Here is a 13,669-nt window from a genome sequence, read left to right on the forward strand (position 1 = left end):
TATATATAAAGCAAACGTTGTCTCTTCTCCCTCAAACACCATAATCACAGATCTTATCTGAGGAAAACACTATTAACAACTTGGCTGTCATCTTTTCAGACTTTTTTCAAATGACAGTTTTTTTGTTTTTTGTTTTGTTTGTTTGTTTCTTATCAATGTCTATACCATAGAAGTTTATCTTCCTAGGAAATCTTCCTTGACTCCCAGAGCTTAGGACAGCGTCTCTCACACTTGACTGAATCCAGCTTTTTCTCTATGTCATTCTTTTGTCACTGAACGGGACACACCCTTGAACTGGAAATTAACTTTTCATCTAATAAGGTCATCTCTTCCTGGCAAGTATGTGAACTCCACTAGAGGCAGGACAATTTCTTCTACTTTGAATTTTGCACTCTCCTAGGTACGGTGACTTATATATATATATATATATATATAAAGGAAGCTGATGTCTTGGAATTCCTGTGAGACTTTTACAGAGAAAAAAAAAGTGAAATTGTGAAATAGAGTCTGGAAATCACAAAGAACACATCCAACTAAGCCCACATCTATTCTATGCTTTTATTATTAACAATTGCTTTAGACTCTGTGGGCTACTTATATTTGAAAAAGAAGCAGTTAAAAAAAAGTGTTATTATATCCCCTCTAATACATGTTAATTGAAAATTCTTTAAAAAATGACACTGAAATAAAAATGAATCTTTTGAAAGCAAAAGAATTTTGACACTCAGACCATTTCTATTCAAACTTTCAGACAAGAATTTCTGAACAGCCACCCAGTACATCTTGTACTGCAGACATTGATTTCATTAATTTCCTCTTTTAGAGACGACCTGGTTAGTTTATCGTTGTTGTCTTTATATTTTATTATTCTATTATTGGCTAAGTCATCAGAGGAGATCTGTGAATACATGAGAGAACTGGAGATTAATTCAATTTAATCAAAGTCTAAATAACTTGTAACTCTGGGAGGATACCTACACACACACACATTTAAGATTTTACATAGATTGATTTACACATACAGGATGCCACGTGTGCAGAGAGGAATCAACCTTGGGAAGTTCTGTTTTCTCACTCCAGTGCTTATCCTCACTGGTCTCATGACCTTGGGCAACATCTGTCTTTGGAGTTCTCACCTGTGTAACAGGGGACACAGGAGACCAGTTGGCCAGGTAGCTAAATCTAACCACACAGCTATTCAGCGTAAGTCTATGCACGTCTGTATGAATTATTCTGGTTTCTGAAATCACACTTATGAAGAACAGATTTTGATTGAATATACTATTATTACCAGACTTTACTGCAGAATCCTAGACTTGCTAATTATTTTCACATCACTTCCTTCAAAATCTTTTTTTTTTTTTTTTGCCTTTGACTCTTGGCATGACTGCTGGCAACAACCCACCGCTGAAGTGCTTGAGTAAATAGAGAATAGGAGATTTCTTAAACACGTGAATTATTTAAATCTGCATATGCAATGAGACCTGTTAGGCAAAACTTCTGCTCTGTGAGACCCCCAGGCTCTTAGGAAGATATTTGATATGTAATTTCCTAAACTGCTTACAGTAGTTTTTGCATCTTATTGTTTATTTTGCACAAAATTGTATTGTCAGTAGGAAGGTTCCCAGAGAGAGTTTTGATTGAAATATGCTTGGATGAGCATTAGGCTTTGTTTTGTGTGTGTGCATCTAATAATATTAAATCTTCAAGTTATTGCAAGTTGGATATTTGCCAAGATTTAAATCAAAATGGCTTCTTTTTTTGTGTGTGTTTTCATTCTGTTTGGTTCCTTTAAATAATGCACATTTTCTCCTTAGTTAAGCAAGAAAGATGCAAAGGCAAATGAAATGTATTTAATTCGTAAGAACGAGCATTCCTAACACACATACTTCCTCCATATCTGAAGGTCCCCAATTTTCTCGGTCCTTACAGATTCAGCCTTATTTGTCTCTGGGCCTGTCTTCCAAGTCGATGGCCCTGGCTTCAAAGTCAACTTGTCTGGGGCCGAAAGAGAGCTTAAAGTGACCCTGTGTATTCAAATTACTAGGTTAGCAGGAAAAAGCACAGGCAGGGGGTCCAGAATTGTGTTTTACACAATGTTGAAGCCAAAAAAATGTGACCCTGCCCTTCCTGTAAGTAGAAAAGGTTTTCCCACGTGACACCAGTTTTCAAACACAACTGGCCAATCACACTTGTAAAACCAACATATATCAGGTGAAATCAATTAGAGAATTAATGTGCACACTCACACACAGACAGAATTTGCTTCTAAAACATAAGAATCCACACCAAAAAAACAGGAATATTCCAAATATCCCAATCTTTTCCTTCCCCTCAACTTTTATTTGCCTGTTTCATTTTCTCTTCTCTTCTTTGGTTCCCCTCCTTTCTCTATCTCTGTCTCTCATTATTCCTTGGGCTCTCCATCTCTGTCTCTTCTTTTGCCTCATTTAGGGAGATTTTTGAAAGCTGTCGCTTTCTTAAGATTCCATCCAGTCTGCTGCCCTCATCTGCTTGGTTTCCTGATTGACAAGCACCAAATTTTAGATGATGTCCTTTATATCCCACAAAAGGCTCGTTGTGATAAAACACAATGCCTGGTGAGTTTATGGTACAGATGGTTTTCAAGTAGACTGAAAACTTGGTGCCCATTTTTGCAAGTTTGCAGGGCTGAGTACAAGGAAGAAGGTGGAGAGCATGAGCTTTTGCTGTTCTGCAGGGAATTTCCTTTAAAGTCAAGTTCAGTTCCATTAGGTCCAGCTTCTCTGTTTTAAGGTGACGTACCTCTCTGTATGCTTCCCTCTAGCCCATAATTAGGCACTTAACTAGTGTATGGTTTGTCAAGGGTCTTAGTCTTGATCAAAGTCATCCCTACAATAGAATATATATTCTTTGGGGAAAAGAAGGTTACCGTGACCCGTTTGGGTAATGACGAACCCACATGTAGAAGCCTGGTAAAAACTCATTAACTGTTTTCTGAGCAATTGAGTTGTTAGTTCGCTAATTCTTAATTTATGAAAGTTTTTATGATATGGCAATACAGGAGCAAGTAGACTCAATCAAATTTACTTAATCCACTGCTACAGAACCCCAAGTAGACAAATAATTTCTAAAGAAAATGAAAGCTTCTATCTCCCCATTCTTTCTCTATCTTTTACAATACAATGGTCTCTTTGTTCCTCCATCAGAAAGAGATAAAAAATAATAAACATATTTATTGTAGCCTGGACCTCGGAGTCTCTCAGGTCCCATGAACTCTCTGAGAGTAGGTCAGTTTTCTAGACGACTTAGAGTAAGAAAAAAACACTTAAACGAAAAAACCTGCCTCAACTCTGTAGGGACCAGAGAATTTTAAAAATCATGTGAAGGGAAGTACGCACTCGGTTGTTGGAATGGAAGCACTAAGAAATAGAATGAATTGTGACATAATTTAAACACTGTGCTGATTAGCGTTGGGTTTGGGTGATTCTTGATAAAGCTCTCACCCATTTCCCTGGTAATCGAACACTGGCTCCAGTGATAAATGTCCAACTGTTCATCCAAACCAGGAGGGATTACGTGCTAGCCAATAACCATGTATCCACAAAAGTATGCATCTTACATTTGTGGGGACAGGCTGATTCCTTGGGATTAGGCATCCATGGTGATTTTTTGTTATGTGTTTTCCTTTCATTGTGAGTTTTAAGACTGCTCCAGTGAGCCGTTCCAACACTCCCATCTCCTGATCCCTCATTACTTTGAGCCAAAGATTCATTGTTCCCTACTTTGGAGGGTGTTGCTCGTATGCAATTATGTTGGCTTAATTGTAGTTCATTCTTCCTCATATATTGTTGTGTGACCTCATGCTCATTTGACTGTGGGCTGTCGCTGTCAGTCGTAATCCCTGGAAAGATGTAAGTACATTAGAATTCATTACAAAAAGAAAGAAAAACACAAGTTGGGGCCGAAGAAAGCTCATAAACACAGAGGCAGCTTAACCTGCTGCTACCGGCTTTAGAGACAGAAAAACAAAAACTCAGGATAGAAAGCTCCCCAGTGCAGCCCTAATCCAGGTCTGCAATCCAGTAGTCACCAGTGAAAAGCTCTATTACGGAAAAGACTGAAGTTAAGCTAGGACTAAGCTAGGGAAAAAATGGTAATACGGGTGTCTTCCTACAATCTTTCATCCTTTTTCGTTCTTTTGTTTCTGAATTTATTTTCACACCAATCCACACTCTCCTTCCTTTTCATCCCACCCCCCCACCTCCCCTTGTCACTTCCAGAACCTTCTACTCTAAATCCTTGGTCCATGATATCAAAATCTAATTTCAGGAAAGCATTAAAAACTCATAAACTCGTAGGTTATTACCTGAATCTGCAGTACACAGTGGGGTCCCAGTGGCACTGCCAGGTGGGTCAGTGTTTCTTAAACTTGAGTGTGAATTCGAATCACCTGGAGGACTTGTTGAAACACAGGTTGTTGGACCCCCATCCCAGAGTTCCACATTCCGCATTCCTGAGGTGGTCCCTAAGGACTTGCTTTTCTACCACGGACTGAAATGAAGCTGGTGCCACTTGATCTGGGGGCCATCCTTAGCCAGTGAGCTAGTGATCTGCCTGCTGTCCCAGATGTTAGCCTACGCCACACAAAGTGCCCCGTGGGAGCAAGCTGACCTCTCATTAGAGTCTCAGCCAAGCCGGGCATTTCCTGGCTCTGTCCTTTAAAGTTGTGAGCGGGCCACGAGGAAAGACAGCTCTCTAAAACTAATTCACCACCTTGATGTGACTTTCAGCGGCTTGCTGGTCCTCCTAGAAACAGCTGGGTTTCCAAGGGAAATGACAGTGGTGGATCCCGATGTAGGAAATGAATGAATGTCTTCGGGTACCATTTAATGACGGATGATAGATATTTCTAGACAGAGAAGACCTGACAGGGAACCTTCCCATCTTGGGCCTGAACTCTTATACAGCAATGTCTGGGCTTTGGAGGCTGTTCCAACCCACTGGCCTGTTGTCCAGGAGAATAGACACGTGCCTCGATGCTTCAGCAAAGGACTGGAGTATCTTGGGATATTGTTTTGTTTAAAATTTGACATGATTTTTACTCATTTATAGAGGCAAGTGAAGATGGAGATATGCTTTTTAACAAATATAAAATAATGTTCTATATTTTTATCCTGTTGACAGTCTCTTGTAAGGCCTGTCCTAGTTTAGAAGCTTAGACGTGCTTCTTCTAATCTATGTTATTCCTGCTTTTGTATGAAGAATTGGGGCACAGACTTCTCAAGCCTTTGTATGTAGCTGTCTGCCTTCCCAGGTGATGTCTGTGCTGTTTCTCCCATCATTTCGGGGGCACTCAACGTGCCAATAGTGTTGTTTAGCAGTCAGCATCCTGGACATGGAATCAAAGGAGGGGAAACTGAGGAGATTAGGCATTGTGGTCTGATTTCAGAGGAGACTGAAGGCCTTGCCATGCCCGTCTTCCAAGCTCGCCTTTCTTACCTAATACCTGGAACTCCAGTCTGCCGTTTATAGCTTCCACTGACATGTAATGATAAAGCCGAGTCTGAGGCGTGGCATGTAGAAAGCATTCAACACATGACCGAATCACACATAGATGAGCGGATTTATTTATTCCAAGGTTTTGATTCAAGAGAAATTGCCTGGTGTTCTCAGATCACTGGCACCAAGAGCTGGTTTCACTTACAGGTCAATGTGATGACAGCTCTAAGAACCAGCTTCCATTTGCAGTGGTTCCTTGAACGGGAGCCAAGGTGGGAGAAGTGGAGAAGGCAGGAACACAAAGGGCACGTTTTCAGACCCTAGAGTTTGCCCTCAGCCTCCCTCCCCAGTGGTCCCCACCTGTCATGATCCTGCTCTGGTTTCTGCCTCCTCTGACTTGAACCCATGATGCTGCAGGTAGCCCTCCGGCTCCTGTCTACGGTTGCTGAGAATATGGTCACTAAAAGACTGATTAAGTGCTAAATAGAAATTATGTGAGTGAAATCCACAACACAGCATCTGACCCACAAGTAGGAACTTAACGTACACTTGATTCAGCTGAACCAAGTCGCTGTTCTCCTTGGATTGTTGCTAAGCCACTTTGTCCCTGGCTCTGTGGTTGTTATCAGCCCTGGTTCTAATCGAATTGGGGATCCACTCCGGAGAAATTCCCAGGATGGAGCCCGTAAGATGGGACGTGGGTAAGGCAGGAGGGAGACAGAGGTGTGGGCATGATGCAGTGAAGACCAGCAAACGTAACTACATAGAAAGTTGCCACACATCGCCGATCAACGAATGAAAATCACACAGATTCTGGGTTCCCCTCATTAAGAAGACGTGGGACGGTGGGAACGCCTACCTCATCTTCAGGAAACTTAAGTGAGGAAATGACGCTCGCCCAGTGTCATTCTTAAATGCTAAAGAGCACATCTTTTATGCACCTTCTCAGCTCATTTTTCTGTCTCTACCTTCACCTTCCCACCCCTGCTGCTGTCATCTCATGAGCTCAAGTCCCACTCAGACTCATTACTTTAAAAATCAAGCCAGTAATTTCATTCTCCCCTTTTCTCTTGCCCTACGTTATATAAGTTGTCTGACTCAAATGCTCTTACATCACAACCAACTTTATTTTTCTCTCAAAGGGATCATGCACAGACCAGAGTCTCCCTTCCTCTGCCTTATTTACCAGTAGGAGCTCACGTTTTCCCATCAGATAACTTTTCACCACATAAGCACATCCACTTTAATTGCATTGTTTCCTCCTCTATTTGCTAAAACCCTTTCCCAGTTTGCACAGTATATTTCCTGTCTCCTTATGTTCTTACTCATTAACTTTTTTATTCTCACCCTCATTATTGTAATCCTGATTCTAACAATGGGCTAATCATAGTTTGAAATTTTAAACCATTATTAGTGGTATACCTGTGTTAAGGCAAGGACATCATACAATTTGAAGTGGCAATTAGGAATAATTAAGATCCACTGCCAATAACGTATAAACCCTTGAAAAAACTCATAAACCCCCTTCAAAATATCTGCAAAATCTCCACCTACCTTTTCATTTGTCTCTAATTAAAAAGGCTTGTCTCAGTATTAGCTTAAAATATACATAGCAAACATATGGTTAGGATTTTAGCAGTTTTTTGTTCTATTAAATTACTAGCATTGTCAAGGTGTTGCATTTTATTTTATACTATTTTATTTTACATTGTTTCCTTTTCAACATACAGCCTGAGTTAATTAGGCATTGGCAATACTCTCTCCGAAATCTCAATCACTATAATATTGTCCCAGTGGGGAAATATAAAAGATTTTCAAACAACTGATTTATAGAGAAATGTTCAGAAAATAATCTGTTGGTAGTTGCATTCTGCTGAGCAGATAAAGTTAATTTCCTTGATATTTCTTTTGCCCTGATTTGCTTCCTGAAAGATATTTTTTACTTAAAAATAAGATTACATTACATTTTATAGATTTAATGATTTTTGAATAAGTTGAGTATTAAAAAATACAATATAAGCAAATATATTATTGAGCAGAAAATGTCTTTTGACTTCTTAGTTCCAGAAGGTAAACTTATAGTTGGAACTTCTGTTGCACTTGGAAGCAGGGAAGACACATTCAGCATTAGGAATGGATAGCCAAATGTACAGAGGAAAACTAAAGGCAGGTTTTGAAATCTTTAATGGACAAACTTGCTCAGAATAAACAATATGGCACTTATGTCCCAAAATGAAGTCCTCAGAATAACTGCAGAAATACCATTTACCAAATCGTTCCTACCACTTTGAGTTTAAATGTGGCCACAGAGATTGTTTTGTCCAATGAAGTATAAACCAAAGAGATGAGTGTCACTTCTGAATGGAAGGTTTAAGAGCTAGTGAGCAGTTTAACATATTTCTCTCTCCATCATTTAAGGTGAATGGTACTATTTTTGCCATGGTCCTGGGGATGTGCCTCTAGCTGACCTACGCTGTATATTTTGTCAAGAAGAAAGTGAACTTTGATTGATCAAGACTCCTGAAATTTAGGAGGTTTGCTTGTTATTGCAGTGGAACATAGCCCGTCCTGACTAATAAAACTGCTCCTTAAAAATAGAGATTTTCAGGCCATACTAAACCTCCTGAATTAGAATCTGGAGCAGTTGAAGCCTGGAATTCTCAATTTTTAGCAAGATCTACAAATGCTAGTCTTCCTAAATGTTTACAACTAATGATGCACAGAAATGTTAGTTTAAAAAAAATTAGGAAATGTATATCAGGTCCAGATTATAAAGGGTCTTAAATGCTAGACTGGGGACTTTCGCTTCTGTCCTGAGGAGAGCAGAGAGACCATATATAATTGAGCAAAAGGCATTTGTGCTCATGAGAGAGACAAGTTTAGATACAGAAGAGAGTTTTGGTACCAAAACAAAGAAACAGACAAAAATAACATCACAATTTAAAGCTATTGCCACAATTTAGGATAGAATGCTGCTAACATAGATATTTTAAGTCTGCCCTTGATTATATGTCTTTGGATCCAGAAGACTAGCCTTTGAGGTATACATGCATGTTGCCAGTGTGTAAGGTGGGGGATAATTCACTTGGCAATTTGACTGAAAAGCTAAAGTGTAAGTTAAAAAACCTCACATAGTGAAACCTGCTATTGAAAAATGCTTAAATAAGCAATCACTAGAATTTGGGACATTAGCTATTCAGAAGCATTGGATTCACTTAGTTCTGGCTTTGCATTTAGGCTGAAGATTACATTTCCCTAGGATAGCAGAAACCAAGTTGCTGAGATACAAAGATGTAGATAGATAGATAGATAGATAGATAGATAGATAGATAGATAGATAGGAAATAGATCTTGGTCTGGACATTTATCCAAGTATGTAGAGTGAAATGAATGTAAGTTAATTGTAGAATGAGGCATTCCCCTGTATCCACTGTGCAGACAATGCATAATTATGTATAGTCTGTAACAAATCACTCAACTTCTTTCTAACCTTCCCTTTCTGAAACTATGTCTATATTTGGATGGAACCATCCTAATCTCTCTCTCGCCCCTATCACCGCTGTCTCATTCATACCATATTAGCGTTTGACTTGGGTCTGACCAATCAGGGTGTTTCATTTCCTTTCTACAATGGTGGGTTCAGATTGGGCTTCGAACCCACACAGGATCAACGTGAGTCATACTCAGGATTTTACTAAAGCCATTAAGAAAGAAGTCCTCTTTGCATGACAGGGTTGACAATGTGTTCTCGCTTCTTCCTAATGAAGTTTCTTTCTTTGCTGCAGTAATGGATTTGTGATCTTCATTTTTAGGCAAATGGACCAAGGAAAAAGATTGGATCTCAATAATATCTTTGGCATGCTGAGAATACATTTACCATTGGACTGCTCAGGTTCATAATATAATAATATATTCCTTTTTTTTTTTCTTCATTCAAAGCCTATTTGAATTCTATTGCAATTTACTAAGACAGCAGTGTAACTCCTTTCACTAGCCGGGTAACCTCGAGAAAACTGCTTATTTTTTTGTCTCAGTTTTCTCATCTGTAGAAACATGGTGTTCTATAACACTTAAAAAAAGAGACTCCATAATTTAACACATTATCTCACTCAATTTATAGTAGTTTTGTTAATATTGATGACAATTCTTAGTCATTTAGCGAGACAAATGTTATGAAAGATATAATGTGCCTTGCAATTTTCTGACAAACACACAAAACTTTTAGAAATATCCTTGTTTGTTTCCTACATGGGGACAAGCAGTCTCTAAGTAAGTACCTATCTGGATGATAAAGATCTGACTAAAATGTTAATTTTTTTTTTTTTCCCCTATCTTCTAGGTCAACAAGATGTATTTATCATTCCTGGGGTATTTTTCTTGGTTAAAAAGACATTTTTTGTTTTCTTGAAAGCTCAGTGTTTTTCCATATCACTGAAGTCTGAAGTGCAAGGGGAAAAAAAAAAAAAAACAGTTTAAATTACTTTTTTTTTTGGCTTCTCACTGCAGTGAAACATAATTTGGCTGAAATAATGAGATTCAATTGCTCATAAGTAAACTACAACTTAAACAATGACAGCTGGACAGTATTTGTTGTTGAGCTTCCTGTTTCAGAGGCAAGCTTTGTTATTGACTCACTTTTGACATATTTTCTACAGATTAAGAGTTTTGGGGAAAAGGGACCAAGAAAAAAAACTACCCGCGTGCTCAACTGAATTCTTACGAAGGGCAAACTCTTCTAGGTTAAGTTCTGATTTCCTTTTCAAGTACTTCTCAACCTTAATTTACTGACATCAACCCTCAAATTCTTTGTACGAATTATTTTTCAGTTATCCAGATCGTAGATTCAAATATTTTGATCGGCATAAAATCCAATTAAGTCTGATTATGTTTCTTTGGAAAAGTTAATTAAATTATTTCTTTAAGTGTCCTGGAAGGCAAATGCCACGCCATGTGAATTGCAAATGGCCTTTAGAACACTGAGAGATTTGCATACGTGAAGCTCACCAGTTTACTGACACTCCCATCCCTGCTCTCTGAGACATAGAAAGAGGAAGCAGAGTTCACTTGAGTGACACTTCTCAGTGTGAAAAGATCATTTTCATTACCTCCAGCCTCCTTTTGTTTAACTCATCTCTGCGTTTCTAAGTGTCCTGATAACCTTGTCATTGAACAGCTATCCTTCTGGCCCGGTTATAAAAGTCAGAACTGAGAGTCCTGTTCCGTAGCCTCTTTCTAGGGAAAAACAAAAACAAAAACTCTAAATTAGGGTGGGTAAACAGGGATAAAGGACCAAATCACTATTTAAGGTAAAAGAAGATGTGTCTGGCTCTTCAGAGTCCTCTCTTGCCTTCTTGGTGGGAAAAGTAGACCCTGCTTGTTTCTCATTAATGTTGCTTGTTGGCATACTTGGTGGGAGAGATGTTACTTCCTTAAGGAAACGCTGGCCTTTGCAGGCAAGAGAACTGGACACGTCGCTGGGGAGACAGAGTGAGGACCATCCCTTTGGTGTTCTACCCATGTCAGTCCGCTCTGACTGTGGCTCTTGATGTTGGATTTCAGACTAATGCCAAGGCAAAGGTTAACTTCCTTTGGTTCTACTCCTACCGAATTTAACTCTTTTCTAAGTGAAACCTGACTAGTATTACTAACGAATGCTTTTAGATAAGGCCATTTAAAAAAAAAATTCAAGTGATAATGGATGCTACTTGTCTGTCCACTCTTCAAAGTCTAGACAGATTTTGTCTTTTCCATTCAACCTTCTTTGACTCTTCAATATAAAATGTTTCCCCTCCTCCTCCTCCGGACCTCTGCCCAAGCAAGGCTACTTGGCACTGTTTTTTTAATATTTTTGTGAATGAAATATGCTATGTCACTATTTTTTTGTCCTATCAGAACTTATCCACTCAAATAGTTGTTATCCCTTGGGCAATAATACAGTTATTTTTAATGATGTTGCTGCAGCTCAGAACACTGTTTGAACTCTTCTTTTGGAATTTTCTTCAAAGACTTTTTCTTTGTAGTACTTTTTTTTCTTTTTATAAAGACCTCAATAATGGTAAATCTTCATTTCTTGCAGATGGATTCAATTTTTGGAAATAGCTAAAAGTCACTCAGAGCCAAGTCTAGTGAATACGAAGGGTGATCAAGCTAGGTAATGCAGCTTTTGGTTAAAAACAAGATTTGATTATAACCTAATGAGACATATTCTCGTGTCATGAAGTGGCACTGAGAGGAATCCTGAACGGGGGTCTGAAACTGAACCGTGGTGAACAGCTTTTCATAGCTGGCTAGCCTTGGATGGTGGCTAGGCTTGTGCTGGGGACACAGAAATTGGAACCCAGATCCTTCATTTTATAGATGATGAAACTGAGATGCAGGAAGGTGAGATGACTTGCCCAAGTTCATCAGACTAAGAAAACAATGTCTAATAAGAGAAATAATCCACTAATGGAAAAAGAGATATTTACAGGTGGTGAATAATCTCTTCAGTGCGTTGATTAAGTTAGGAGATGTTGTATATGTTGTAATAAATCAGGCAGTTTTTTTTTTTTTTTTTAAATAACTGATGGAAACTTTAAGACTTTGGTTGGGATGTAAATTGAAAAGCTCCCAAACCATTCTATACCTACAAATCATGGGGCCGGCATCTAGCTGCAACTGCCGTCTTGAGTGTAGAAAAATCTCATCAGAATTCATGAGACCTCAACTTTAGAAGGAACCGTGGAGTTTATTTGGCTCAACTTCCCACCTGGGGGTTTATCTACCGCAATATTCAGGGTGACATTAATATTTGGTCTATTTTTAACTTTCTCGGGATGGACAACTCAATATATTGAGACATCCAATCGCAGCTCCATTTATTAAAATTTTATTTCTTGTATGAAGCTGAAATTGCTGTATTGTCCAGGAATTGTTTCTACTCCTGACCCCTCTGCGATTGTAAGATACATTCAGAATAAATCTAATCACTCTTCTATGTATTTGAAGAAAATCCCTGTGTTCTCTTCTGAAAGTTAACCACTCCACTATCCTCGAACATCCCTCATAGTAAGTGATTTCAACACCTCATTTCCTAATGAGTGGCTTTTATAATTTGTAATTCTTTTGGGAAATTTAATACATTAAACTTGTTTTGGCTCTCCTCAGAGCAAACAACAGGTTCTTCATTTGTGTCCTGAAATGTGGGACCCTGAAATACGCACACTGTCAGAGGAATTTGGTGACCCTTCGTGAAACAGGACTGGCTTTTCCTGCCATGGGGATTGTAGCCTTTACCCAAGCAGATCACTCCAGAGTAACCTAACAAAGCATACAGAGTCTTTTGGAGAATTTTGCTTCATATTTCAGGGTTTTGTGTTTGATAACGTGGAGGCCAGCCAAAGCATGGCTTGACCTTTATTCCATAATATTTTCTTTGGATCCACATTGCCTCTTTCCCTGAACATTTTATATTACTTTCAAAAGACCTCATACTTCTAAAAATCTTTCATTTACAATTTTCTTTGCTTTTATTTCCTAAGGACCGCAAGCATTATTACCTTTTCGTTTATGGGTAAACTCCCCCAGACTTGTGAACGTGGCAGTCAGCTCTCAGGGATGGAATAAATTACCTACGTGCTGTTCAGTAGACACCACTTTAAAAGAGAAGGCGCTGGGAATAGCAGGTTGGAGTTGAAGAGTTCTTTAAAAAAAAAAATACATTGTTTTCAAAACTTTGTTTCGATACTCCATTGGTTATCTCAGACTGGGATGAAGATATGCAGAACCTGGTTTGGAAAATCTATTCTCAAAGCTATTTAGCTGTATGTACCATATAACAAGACAGCTCCTTCTACTGCTGATTGCTCTGAAGTTTTAAACTCATCTTTACATCAAATCAACCCGTGGGGAGTTACTTAGTCTCTGTGGCCTGCAATTACCCGACCTCTGAAAGAAGGGTTTGAGAATTCGTTCTGTTTCAGCCTTTATTTGCATAGATCGTGCTATGTACCCTGCAGTCGGCGGTTGGAGATAATTTTTCAAAGGCACAACTTTATGTTTCCCCACAAACACATCTCTATATTCATTTATAGATTTAGAGCGGAAATCTTTACATAAAGTGGCCTGAAAACATCTCCCTTGATTCTCAATTTCAAATTCCTAGACACTAGTTAAATGTTACATGTTTGCTAAGTCCCAGATAGCATTC

This window comes from Camelus bactrianus, chromosome 24, assembly GCF_048773025.1.
Source record: "Camelus bactrianus isolate YW-2024 breed Bactrian camel chromosome 24, ASM4877302v1, whole genome shotgun sequence".
NCBI lineage: Eukaryota > Metazoa > Chordata > Mammalia > Artiodactyla > Camelidae > Camelus > Camelus bactrianus.